Source organism: Rhineura floridana, chromosome 4, assembly GCF_030035675.1.
Source record: "Rhineura floridana isolate rRhiFlo1 chromosome 4, rRhiFlo1.hap2, whole genome shotgun sequence".
Lineage (NCBI taxonomy): Eukaryota > Metazoa > Chordata > Lepidosauria > Squamata > Rhineuridae > Rhineura > Rhineura floridana.
Genome location: NC_084483.1, coordinates 170,395,026 through 170,409,079, shown reverse-complemented (window position 1 = coordinate 170,409,079; position 14,054 = coordinate 170,395,026). Strand labels below are relative to the sequence as shown.

The 14,054-nt window shown below is 40.3% G+C and overlaps 1 protein-coding gene and 1 long non-coding RNA gene across 2 annotated transcripts in view; one reads left to right on the top strand and one right to left on the bottom strand.

Moving 5' to 3' along the window:
• The window catches only part of ESRRG (estrogen related receptor gamma), a 791,879-nt gene that overhangs the window by 724,784 nt on the left and 53,041 nt on the right, over positions 1-14,054 (bottom strand). The window lies entirely within an intron of this gene.
• Positions 8,577-14,054, top strand: part of LOC133383805 (uncharacterized) — a 54,127-nt gene continuing 48,649 nt past the window's right edge. The window contains exon 1 of the long non-coding RNA XR_009762414.1: positions 8,577-8,932. This is a non-coding gene — a long non-coding RNA (uncharacterized LOC133383805). The remainder of the gene's footprint in view (positions 8,933-14,054) is intronic.

The window sequence follows — 14,054 nt, the reverse complement described above, 5'->3', positions numbered from 1 at the left end:
TATTCGGAGGGGATTTGCATGTGATAAGCTCATTACTACATGGTATCTGAAGCCATCCCAAGCTGTACCCCTAAGCAAGGGGAAGAAAAATCCTAAACTTCCTGAATACCTAGTCATGTCAGTGATATTAGCTATGAATCTGAAATAGTTTTTCAGCCCTGGTGAGGAATGGTGTCTAAAAAAATTGGATGCTTGCTTGTGCTTAGGATTTTGGAATATTTTTCCACCTTCAAATCCAGGAGAAGCATGCCCTGTTTTGATCAAACACCAGCGCAGCATTCACAACCAGCTCAACTTGACATTTTCTCCTGGTTTCTCTGTGTGAAATGTTGACATCATTTGAACCCTAAGCACGGTTAACATAAAACCATCTGGACTAAAGCAAATGAAAATATTTGAATGATATTAGCCTTGTTTTACCAAGCCCAGAATCCATTCCTCCCTCCCAACACGCATGCCATCCCTCATGTTAGCAAAGCACACGTTTTCACACTGGTCTCATAATGAAATTTTCAAAAAATGATGGAGTTAAACCTTATGTGCACCATAGCCCAATTGTACATGCAGCTCTGCTAGATGGCATCAACAGTTGTTCACCTATTTTCACAGTTGGAAATTACCAGGCACTCACTATATAGGAATAATCAGACAAAATCTAGGTCAAAATCAAAGGAAGTCTGCCCCATCCATTTGGCGGGGGGGGGGATTCACATGCAAGCATCATGGCAACGTAAAAACAAGGAACTTATTTGTCAGTCTTCTACCCTTAAACCCTCTAAATAAGTGTAAAACTGCTTTGAGTAAAGACACACAAAAAGGCAGTATTCCCTCAGTCAGGTTTTTCAAAAGGCATTTAAAATAAATAGAAAACTACAATATTAGGAAAAAACTATAATCATTATTCAAACAGCTGGCTTGAAATGGTCCCTTGTTCATGGGGAAATCTTCAGTTAGCTTTTCAAGTACCAGCAGTTCAGTGAAGAAAGATTCGCCAACTGCCCCCTGGAGAAAACTGTAGATCTGCATTTAAATGGAGATATATTGTTTCCAAATGTGCACTACCTGGAAGGCAGATACTGTCAAGGTTTCTTAGTGAATGGATTTAAAATTGCATAAGGTAAGTTTTGTTGATGTAACCCTTATTGTTTCATATGACTGAGGCTATTTATTTAGGATTTTGTCAGCCTGCATACTTTTGCCCTAATAATTTAAAATTAAATCCTAATCTGTAACAAAGCTGCCCACTAACAATGGGCTACCAGTGTGTTATAGACAAGTGTTCAGATATGACCAGGAAGAGCCACACTGAAATTATTACATTATCATATGAGTTATATAGAGTACAAAGTTTTGCAATACTAGTTTAGAGTTATAAAATACTGTATAAAATGCACGTCCATTACATATCCTGTTTATTATTGAGAAATGTTTTAGAAGTATTTTATTATGTATTTTCTGACATTTAACACTGACCATATTCATGCATTTTTCAAACTATAAATTTAAACAAGCTTTAAATCCCACATCATAGTAACTAGTTAAACATGCATGCTTTCTCAAGACCTAACAGACTATTTTGACAATCAACAATACACATTTAAAACCCAAAAGACTTTTAAAATCAAATAAATCCTGGTTGGCATATTGGAAGACCATTATCAGATCAGATGATCCCCATTTTTTCTTTTACTGCATATGACTGCAAATATAGACATGTATTACTTTAACACACACACAAACACACGCTACTAGAAAAGTTTTGCATAAGTATGCCAATAAAGCATATGTAATGTTCATAAAGAAAAAGACACTCACAATCAGTTTCAAAAACTCAGACATTAGTCTAGGCAGCCTCCTCTTGAATTTCTGGTAGCAATGAAATGTCCCTGTAAACAAGGTTACTGAGAACAGACCAAGATATCCTTCTCAGCAACGCTTTCAACAGGAGCCCTTCAGCTGTCTACTTAGGTTGTTATGCTTTATCTATAGCACTGACATTCTAATGCTGATTCAAATTCTGGGTTCAAAATGAAAGATGAAATATCTTTAACATCACTTAATATTGAAATACTGATGCAATAATAAGCAGCCGTATGATCACAGTACAGATAGAACACTCTAGATGGTAACCTTTTAATTTTGGGAACACGCTGCAGAATAGTTAAATTATCTGCTTATTTATATCAGATACTTTCAGCACCAAATCATCATCTTTTGCCTATTAAATATTTTAAATATGAAGATTTTTGCAGCTACAGAATACAGTAATATTTATTTTGAATCCCAACCAACATTCTAAGATCTAGGATGTAGGGGAGGTCATAATAAAGTAAATAAATAATATATAAATAAAAGAAAAACTCAGTTTCAAACACACATTCTTGAGAAAATACAATAAAAACAAAATATCAGCATTATCAACTAGCAGTGCTGCTAATGCCCAAAAACCTGAACGAACAGCCAGGTTGTCACCAGGCATATGCATGCCAATGTTGTCAACCACATTTCAGAGGGGAGGACATTCCTAAGCCAGGGTGCCATAACAGAAAAGGCCCACCCATGCGTCACCACCAGGCATACAGATACCAATGGCAGGATGTTAAACACCACCACCCCGCCTCAAAGACTTCAGCTTAAAGGCAGAACCTACAGAGAGAGGTACTCCTTTAAGTATTTATTACATTGTTTGTTTAAGCTATTTATATTTTCAGTTGGATATAAGAACATAAGAACAAAAGAAGAACCTACTGGATCAAGCCAATGGCCCATCTAATCCAGCATCCTGTTCGCACAGATGTCTATGGGAAACAGCCAAGCAGGACCTAAGCACAAGAGCATTATCTCCTCCTGTGGTTTCTAGCAACTGTTATTCAGAAGCATACTGCCTCCAACCATGAAGGCAGAGCATAACTATTGTGGTTAGTAGCCCCTAATAAATCCTCATGAACTTGTCTAATCAACACTGTTACTCTTACTTGATCTCTCAGTACCATTGACCATGATATCCTTCTGGGCCGATTTGGTGAGATGAGTATTGGAGGCACAGTTTTACAGTGGTTTCAATCCTATCTCCACAGTCGTTTTCATTGGGTGATTGTCTTTTGGCCCCCTGGCAGTTGTGCTGTGGGGTGCCGCAGGGTACCATCTTGTCCCTGTTTAACATCTATACGAAGCCCTTGGGAGCGGTTATCAGGAGCTTTGGGGCGAGGAGTCAGCAGTATGCTGATGATACCCAGCTCTATTTCTCTGTAACATCTGAATCAGGAGAGGCCGTGCAAGTCCTGGACCACTGCCTGGACTCGGTCGTGGGCTGGATGTTTTAAAGTGTTTTTAGTGCTTTTGTTTGCTGCCCTGGGCAGGGAGGAAGGGCAGGATATAAATCAAATAATAAATAAATATAAATAAATAAAATAAATATTTTTTTAAGGCCATCAAATTTAGTGGTCATCATTGTCTTTTGTGGGAGAGAATTCTGTAGTTTAACTATGTGCTGCATAAAGAAGTACTTTCCTTTGTCTGTCCTGATTCTTCCAACATGCAGCTTCACTGGATGCGCAAGAGTTCTAGTGTTATCAGAGGAAGAAAAAAATTATCTATCCACTTTCACCATGCCATCCATAATTTCATGCTCATGTGGCGTCTTTTCTCTAAACAAAAAAGGCCCCGATGCTGTAACATTTCCCCATAGAGGAACTGCTCCATCCCCTCGATCATTTTGCTTGCACTTTTCTGAATCTTTCCCAGCTCTACAATATCCTTTTTGAGATGAGGCAACCAGAACTGTACACAGAGTTCCAAATGCAGTTGCACCATAGATCTGTATGATGGCATTATGATTATTTTCAATTCCTTTCCTAGGAATTGAATTAGCATGGAATTTGCCTTTTTTACAGCTGCCACACACTGGGACAACATATTTGTCAAGTAATCCACTATGATCCCAAGGTCTCATGAGCATATATGCAAAATTATCATTTTTTGCTCTGACATGCATCACTTTACACTTGTTTTCACTGAATTGCATATGCCATTTTACTGTCTATTAACTCACTTTGGAGAGGTCCTTTTGGAGCTCTTTGCAATCCCATTTTGTTTTAACAACCCTTAACAATTTAGTATCATCAGCAGATTTGGCCACCTCACTTCTCACCCCTAACTCTGGAACATTTATGAACACATCAAAAAGCACAAATCCCAATACTGATCCTTGGGGAACTCCACTTTTTACAGCCATCCACTGGAAGGAAAATGGAAATGGACTGCCTTCAAGTTGATCCCGACTTATGGCTACCCTATGAATAGGGTTTTCATGGTAAGTGGTATTCAGAGGGGATTTACCATTGCTTCCCTCTGAGGCTAGTCCTCCCCAGCTGGCTAGGGCCTGCTCAGCTTGCCACAGCTGCATAAACCAGCCTCTCCCTTGTCCACAACTGCCAGCTGGGGGGCAACTGGGCTCCTTAGGACTATGCAGCTTGCCCACAGCTGCACAGGTGGCAGGGCATGTAACCCCTGAGCCACTCACTGTGGGGGTGGTCTTTAGTTGGAAGAGCTGTCCATTTATTACTGCTCTCTGCTTCCTGTTATTTAACCAGATCCCAATCCACAAGAGAACCTTGCCTCTTATTCCATGACTGCTAAGCTTACTCAGAAGCCTTTGGTGAGGTACTTTGTTGAAAGCTTTTTGAAAATCCAAGAACGCTATGTGAACTGCATCAACTCTACCTATATGCGTATTGACATTCTCAAAGAACTCTAATAGGTTAATGAGACAGGATTTATCCTTGCGGAAGCCATTCTGGTTCTGCTTGAGGACCTCACAAAGTGGTTCACAAAAGACCATTACAATAAAAAAGCATCATTTTTAAAATAAAAAGTTATAACAACAACAATAAACAATGATGCACGCATTCTGGTTGCCAATGTACTTTACATCCAAGGTATTAAGGTAGTTTCACATGTTATAAATCCTACATGAAATTAGCATGAATAAATTACATGTTACAATCTTTTCCCCAAGTTTGTCACTGCATGAACATGCCATGGCAAGCCACAGCTGGCCATGGCCTTCAGTACTTGTGCATAAGATAATAAAACATGATAAACTATATATGTGTTCCATGCTCATTCCAGTTCAGAAGAATCGGTAGTCTATTCAAATTACATTGTATTGTGTTGTGAGCTTGCTTGATGTAAAAATAAGTTCCGATTCAGACATTACACAGAACGCAAGCCTGACAATGCAGTCCTATACATGTCTATTCAAAAATGTCCACTGACTACAATAGGGCTTACTCCTACATAGGACTGCAGCATGAATCACTTTAATTACTAAATTCTTCCTTTTAATATAACATCTGAACCAGTGATATATCCATATTGATCAATCAGATGTAAAAAAAACATTATGTCCCCATGTCAGACACTGGCTCTGTTTATACATCACATTAAACATAGTTTAATGTGAATGAGCAGCATTGCAAGTAGGCACTGCTCAAACATTTCCATGGTGCTCCTCCCTACTCCTTTTGCACCACTGGGAAACATGCCAAAATCTGGCTTGTTGTGATGTGCACACCCTGACTCATAGTTTGTTTCTCTCCATACAAACCATGAGAAGTAACCATGGTTTATTCTCATCATACCACACATATTTTGTTTTGGGAAACCAACCACAAGCCCAGCTTCAGATTACATGGAAAGCCAGACTCTGGCTTGTTCTGTCTGTGGCACAGGAGAGGAGTGAAACAAGAACTTTTCAGCAGCATGCAGCAGCGCACTGCTGGTTCACATTAAACCATGGTTTGTTTTAAACTATGGTGTAATGTGATGTGGGAACCAGCCCTATGAATTAAGAGCAGGGATTCAGAGACAGTGTTAAATTCTCTTATGCAATGTTAGAAGTGGTTCTGATGGTCGGCTCCAATATACTTTTACTTGAAAAGTAAGAATCACTGGGTTCACTGAGGTTTGTTCCCAGGAAGGAGCACACAGGGTTGCAGCCTTGATTCTGTTGGGCTGGGAGTTGCATACCTTCAGGTGGCAGCTCATGTAGAAGTCAACAATCTATGTAGTCATCTCTTCATGTGAAGTGAGACTGCATACCTAAACTCTTGCCACCAACTGCCTTTATCTTCCAACCCTCACTATTATAGCCAAGATGCATCACCTCAGCAGTATACCTCTACATTGTTGATTCAAATGTATCTTCTGCCTCCAGGTTTCTTGTACAACTACTTCCCCAATTTCTGTTTTACTTAAGCCTGTTTAATAAGATTTATAACTGCATGGTTGAAGAGGGAAAATCCCCAATGTGAGCAATCATAACTCTCATCCACATTTATTTCCTTCTTAATAAGAAAAAAAGTGTGATACTTGCAAGTAGATAGCCATGTGTGATTAAATGTAACTATGTATATGCATGATACGCACAAAGGAACATGTATGCAACCTATCATGTGACTTACACGTGCAGAGTTCAAACTCTTTTGTACAAAAAAGTATTTCCAGAGCAGGCCACTGAAGCAATGGTGCTTATAGTTCCATGTCATCCACAGAAAGAGGCTCATCTCACTCTTTCACTCTCTGTCTCTCTCACACACACCCCTCCTCAGGGCCTTACTTTTTTGTTTTGTATATTCTGTAAAATGCAATGCACGCTGATGACAGTGTATAAATAACAAACTATAATATTTATTTATTTAAATAAATAAACAATTCCACCTGTAACACAACAGAAGAAAAGATATACAACCTCTCATCTCTGGAAACAAAGAGCCCAGCCACTAACCCACCCACAAGAAAAGTACCCAGTTATCTAGGTCAAGCAGCAAATAATCTAGCTCCATAGCAAGAAAGCTGTCCCTCTCTTTCTTCTCCCATCTCCCAGATTTACAGGAGCCCAGCTCCCCAAATGAGCACAAGCAATATACAATGTGTATCAAGGGCTGGGGTAGATCCAGTCTGGCTTACATACCTTCTACCACAGGTTTTATTTATTAGATTTATATCCCGCCCTTCCTCCCAGTAGGAGCCCAGGGTGGCAAGTTTTGGGACCTTTGTGGAATTTAATTGCCCTCCACTACTCTAAACCTTGATGCTCAGAGGAAGAACACTCAGGATGCACTGGAAGCCAGAATGATGCCACAATTCCCTTTTACCTCTTGATATTTTGGGTGTGTGAGTGAGAGAGGGTGGGCTGGGGTGTGGTGGGTTAGGGGAACAACTACTGTCTCAACACAAATAGAGCAAGCTTTCTTGGTTGCTGCCCACTCCTATATACAGTTTATTTGAAATGAGACCCACGTTGTTCAATGGGGCTTATTCTCAAGAGTGCAGCCTGATCCAATACATGTTTACTTGAAAGTAAATCACACTGAGTTACACATGAACGTACTCCTAAGTAAGTGTACACGAGAACACTGTCGCACACAATCAGTACCATGTGGTAAAATCAAATTAATGAGAAGGAAGGAAGGAGATAGAGAGATAGAACTCCTAGTACTTTTGGCCGGCAGGCCTATTTGGCTCTTACAAATCGCTCATAGAAAGTGTTTTAAGGAAAAGGAAAGGGGGGGAGAGAGAGTGCTAATGTCTTCTGTCCCCGGGTCTTTCGCGCCACATGGAGCCTTTCGTGAACCGTCTACCAAACTCCTTTGGGCGGATCGCGCTGCCCTTGGGCAGCAAAGGTAGCAGCCGATTGGCAAAGCTGCGGAACTTCTGAGCTCCTCGAAAGGGAACCTAGGAAAGGTGGGACAGGCACACAGACGTACGAATATGCACACTCACTCGTCTCACACACATTCCGAGCAGCGACAGTAGCAAAATAAATAAATAAATAAATAAATAAATGTTTGTTACTATTGCAGGCACACCGTACTAGCAACAGCTTTAAAGTCAAGTCCTCTCACTCCAACCCCGACAATCTGTCCCTCGCCCCGCACCCCTGCGCACAGTGTTTTTAATTCACCCTCTCTATCTCTGCATGCCCTGATTGTGGCTCCTTGAACCCTAGCCAGATTCATTAATCTTTCTTTCTCTTTTATTTTTAACAAATCAATCCTCTTACACGAATGGAAAGGAAATGTTGAAGAGGGCAGGAACAGGACAAAACCTACAGGAATTGAATCTGTTACCCTGTCCAAACACACACAAGAAAAGAAAAAGCTATCTTAAAAAAAAAGAAATGGCAAAGAGATGGGGGAGGGAGACATCAATAAAGCCAGGGGGGCTGATTTGACTGTATGATTTCTATCAAAAGGAACTGACTCCTAAGCAAGTCACATTGAACGAGGTCTGAAGGTGGAAAGGGGGGGGGACAGGAGGAGGAGTGTAACGGAGCTTCTATCAGTTCACCCCAATTTTTTTAAAAAAGGAAAAAATGCCCCAGATGTAATGTTAGTTTCCAGATGTGCATGATGATGTATAGTCTGGACTCGGTTTACCTGGTCAGGACAGAACCGCAGGCGGTTTAATCAGGTGAGTCGGCGGGGACTGTAAAGAAGCCGAAGCCGGTTTCTTTGCTAGGAAAGTCTACAACACCATGCAGGGACATTGCAAATCTTTACGCACGCCTCCTTTAATTGGGCTTCCGCGACCTCAGCCGGAGAAGGGGGGGAGACGCCTGTGCGAGGGAGCTTGAGGCCAGCTCTTCAAGCTCTCTCCCAGAGATCGACGACCTCCCCCACAGCACGGGGTCCATTTAAACGGCTGCTCCGCAGCAGGTGAAGCGGGTTGCGAGAGAGAGAGAGGCAGCGGTGGGCACCCGAAGGATGCACGGGCCTCCCTGTTTCCTTGGTAGAGTCGATCCGCACTCAGTCTGACCCAGGACGTCACTCCGCCTGTCTGTTTTCTCAATGATAACTTGGCAGGAGAAGGGGGAAGCTGCGAAGTCCCCCCCCTCCCGTCCTTTTTCTCTCCCTCAGATCATTACTTGGTATGTGCACTTTTCTCGCATGGATGTTTTTAATATATATATATATATATATGTAAAAATTACCCCAAGATCCTCTTATGCATAATCATGGTGATCGTTAGCTGCCTGCACGGTTGTACTTGCATTGATTTGAGCCTGCCTGCCTGCCTGCCTGTCTGTCTGTGTTGTTTCTTTGCTGCTGTTTTAAAGGCGCTGGGTGGATGGGTGAGTGAGGAATTAATCTGTCTTTCTGTACATATAATCCACCATCCACAGATCCTATCCATATCCTACAACTTACACATTTTCTCCCAATCAGTATTTCATAATCAAAACACTCAGATCCAGTCAATGGATCCTGGCCAGATCCCAATGATTTTCTCATTTGTCCTCTGCCTTTCAACTGATATAACTTGAATATTTGCCTGCTGTGTTTTCATTACACAAGTTAACATATCCCAGTGCCTTGACAAAGGGGAAAGAAACCCATTTGGGAGATGCATTTTTTTCAGCCAGCTCCTAAAAATTTCAAACATAATAAAAGAGTACTTCAAATTGCTTTATTACATCAAATATTTAATTATTATAATAGAATTACAGTACTGAGAATTCTTTCCAAATCTGGAACCCAAAGGATTGATTTGCTGTACTTGGTGCCACAGAAATAATGCCTCTTGAACAACCCGAATTAATGTCTCAAGTTGTAATTATTTGCCAATGTCATATCAGGATTGTAAAACAATAATAAAAAACTTGATGCAGGCAGATCTCAATTAATGTTATGACCAGTTACTTGGTTCAGTAGTAGCAGAATATCATGCATCAGTTGGCTTCAATAGTGCTTGGCTTCAGCAGTAACCATATTTGTCATGCATTATCATCATCGTTGTTCGCCCTTCACCAGCAGGTCCCAGGGCGGGTTACAGACATTACAAAATACAGTGTTTAAAATTAAAAATTAGCTCACATCCACCAAAGAACCATGGCCACAGTCTATGCTGTGTGTGCAATCTATGTTTTTGCTGTGTGCACAAGACTTGTGTGTGTACTGTATAGCAGGAAATGTCATTTCATTTTCTCCCCAAGTTTTCTTGCCACTATAAAAACTGCTATATAAACTTGTGATAAGAGGTAAGACCCCACTTCAGGTGTACCTCTCCCATGTACTCCTCTTAGTGGGGTTCCATCATTTTGACTTGTGTTCTGGACAAGGTGCAACTAACAGGATGTTGACATGGTAAAACCATCATTGGTTGCCAAATCTTGAAATAATGACCAAATTAAATCATCCCACAAGTATCTAGGGAAGGGTTGCATTGCAGAGGTACAGCACATACTTTGCATGCAAAAAAGCTTCAGGTTCAGTCCCTAGCATCTTCAGGTAGGGCTAGGAAAGACCACCTCTCAAAACTTTGGAGCTCTGCTCCCAGTGAGTGTAGGCATTACTGAAATAGATGAACTAATGGTTTGACTACATGTGACAGGTGTGAGGAGCCCTTGGCCCTCCAGATGTTGCTGAGCTGCAGCTCCCATCATCCTGGCTACTGGCCATGCTTGCTATGGCTGATGAGAGTTGTATTTCAGTAACATCTGGAAAGCCAAAGGTTCCACACACTTGATATATAAGGTGGTTTCCTATCTTAGTTCAATCACTGTTTTTATACTTTGAGAGATGTAGTGTACTAACACATGTCAGAAATATGTCTAAGCAATCACCATAACAAATCATTTTATTACATTTATATCCCACCTTTCTTCCAAGCAATTCAAGGTAGTTCAAATTCCACCCACCCATTTAAAAACTCAGAACAACCTTTTAGGACATGTTAGACTGAGACAACAGTAAATGATCCAGCAATCAACAACCAGTGAGCTTCATTGTTTGGTGATTTGAACTTGGTTCTCCCTAGCCTATGTCGGCAAACTGTGGTCTATAGACCACCAGTGGTCCACAAGCTTCATTCAGATGGTCTGTGATGTGTCTGTGCATCTGTGGTTGAATGGCATGTTCATTGTACTGAATAGTGATTTTTAATTGTATTTGTATTGCTTCTTTTATTTATCTTCTTTTATTGCATTACTATTATTATTTTATTGTGTTTATTGAATTCTGTGGAGTTACAATTTCTACAACAGACAGAAAAATAATTAGGTGGTTCACCAAAGACCATCAGCAATTTTCAAATGGTCTGGAGGGGGGCAGTTTGGAAACCACTGTTCTAACTGCTACACCACACTGACTCTTGAAGGGAATTTATGATGGGTTCACTACACAACACCTTGTCAAAATGCAGGCAGTGGAGCACACATTACAAGTGGCACAGGAATGCCACAAAACCTGATGCAACACATAAAATACTTTGTGGTAATCTCTTATCACACTATGAGTCTCCATCACCACCTCCCCTTGACCACCAGAAACCTGGAGCAAGGACAAGGTGATGTGTCATCTTATGGCAGAACTCCATGCAGTAAGTGCTTTTATACATTATAGCACTGAGGCAGATCTGTCACTTCAGGGATACCATTTTGTGTGTCATCCCCATGACAATTGTAATATGTGCTCCAGCCCAGACTCTGAGTGCCAAATGCTCCTATCTGGCTGTTGCCAAGTCCCATGAGAGAAAGAAAGGATGATGATGATGATGATGATGGTATCCAGATTGCATGTTGTATTGCAAATTTCTCTTACAACAAATGGGACACCTTGCACACAATTGATTTATATGCCATAAACTGTCAGTATTGGGGGAACTGGACTGTCATATGCCAGTTATTGTAGAACACTATAATGCTCCATACAGCACAACAGGTTCTCCTTATTTTAGAACATCCCATTAGCCCCATGTAGAAGCAGCATCGAAGTGTCCCCCTGTTTCCTCAGTCTTGAACTGATTTGGGGAGGGGGAAGTAGTTGAGATTTTAAAAGCCACAGGAATAAGTTCTCCAATAATCTCCTTGTAATTGTATTTTCTGGACCACATATTATATACACACAGAATTATACTCTACTTCAGCTAATCTTTCCCTGTCAGAAACAACCCTCACCTAAGAATATCTATATGGTGATATGGAAAGCCAGTGTGGTGTAGTGGTTAGAGTGTTGGACTATGACATGAGAGACCAGGGTTCGAATCCCAACTCAGCCATGAAGCTCACTGAGTGACCTTGGGCCAGTCACTGCCTCTCAGCCTAACCAACCACACAGGGTTGTTCTGGGTATTTAATGAGGAGGGGGAGGACCATGTAAGCCACCTTGAGCTCCTTGGAGGAAGTTTGGTGGGATATAAATGCAATAATTAAATAAAATAAAAAATGCTAGTATTCACTTAACACAGAACAAAACATATAGGAAAACATGCAGTGTAAACCTATGCATGTTTACTCAGTCAGAATTAATTCCTACCATTTACAGTAGGACTGACACACTAGTAAAAGTATTTAGGATTGCAGTCTTTTTAAAAAAATCTAGCATTTTCCAAACTACAGTAGGGCCCTGCTTTACAGCGCTTCACTAATGCAGCAGTCTCAATTAGATGCAATTAGACTAAAGCCCCACTCATACGGCGCTTGTTCTGCTTTTAAGACGGTTTTCGGGCATCGAGCACCATTCTGTTCAATGAGTTCTGCTTTACAGCGGTTTTTGCTTTACAGCAGGGGTCCGGAACATAACCCGCCGTATGAGTGGGGCCCTACTGTAATATAAACAATCCCTTTAAACCTGCTTCACCTATAATGACTTATAAATACCTCTGATTTTCACTTTTTAAATAATATGTTTCATTTTTCCTGCTGGGAGAAAGAGCGGGATATAAATCAAATAATAATAAATAAATAAAAATTTCCAAATATCCTTTAGGGTTCCAAACAATTTATCTGTGAAAGTAATAATAAAATATTTACGTGCCTATATAGATGGCGCTGTTTAGAGTTCAGTTTGGCAACAATATGGAAATAAGTTCCTATTGAAGGCAATTTGCCCAGTCTGAATATACTGTATACTGTTTTAAATTCAGTTTTACAACCTTGTCTTCAAATGACTTAATTGGCAGAAGTCCAAGATAAAAGCAGCTCATCTGTGTAATCTACATACACTGCATAATACATATACATTAGAAAGTGTGCGTGTGTTTGTATGCATGCATGTAGCACACTGTATGCATGTATATAGTGTTAATGAGCTGAAGATGCTGAACAAAATGCAAGTTTTTCAAGGTGACAGCAATTAGCCAGAAAATAACTGCCCAAAGATTGAGCCAAAGAGATCTCAGATGCTATTAGACTATGTGGATTTATAAGTGATACAGAGAAAATTAATGTAAAAGGTAATATAGTGTTTAAAGTCTTCTGTACTTACATATTGAGAAGACAATGGGAGTTAGGAATTCATGAGCAGTATGCTGAGGACTATAGCAAAAAAAAGCCATATCAAGAGAAATGTAATATAAATAGTTCCACGTGTTTAGTGGGCTTTGAACTTCTGGCTCAAATGTTGCATATCCCCATACTACATGATTTTTAAACTTGAGGACAATTTCTGTTAGACCTTGAGCACTTGGAGCTCAAAGGGGGGGGAGTAAAAAGTCCTGCTAAACACAAGCTTTTGGCTGCACTGAAAGCAATTATCTTGCCAAAGCTTGATTACAAATATACATATCTGAAGAAAACAAATTAAGGGCTGGTTTGCACATATGATGCAGTGCTGAAATTCTTCCATATGACTATCTTACAGCTCACTTATGCGTACAATGATGTGGAGATAATCCTGTGTGAACTGTAAGTATATGCATGTGTACAGGATTACATGAGATTGAAGTAATTCCCACAATCTCACTGGCTCTAAAAAGTGTTGCCAGGATAGTGAAGTCCTATTTATAGCCATGTACACATGTAAATGCTCGTTCACATAGTCATTCTGAACATCGTGCAAGCACACACAAGTCCAAAGGTGATAGGGCTCCTCGTGGAGGGAACTTGGCATATAAAGTGTAAGATACTGATAAATATATTTTAAGAACCATTTGTTTTTGGACCAGTTAAGCTAGTTGATATTTTTAAAAAAAATGTCCTATTGTTTAATGCATGAAGTAGTGGCTCTTAATCTTAAAAAAAACAACAGCCTAATGTTATATCATATTACTCC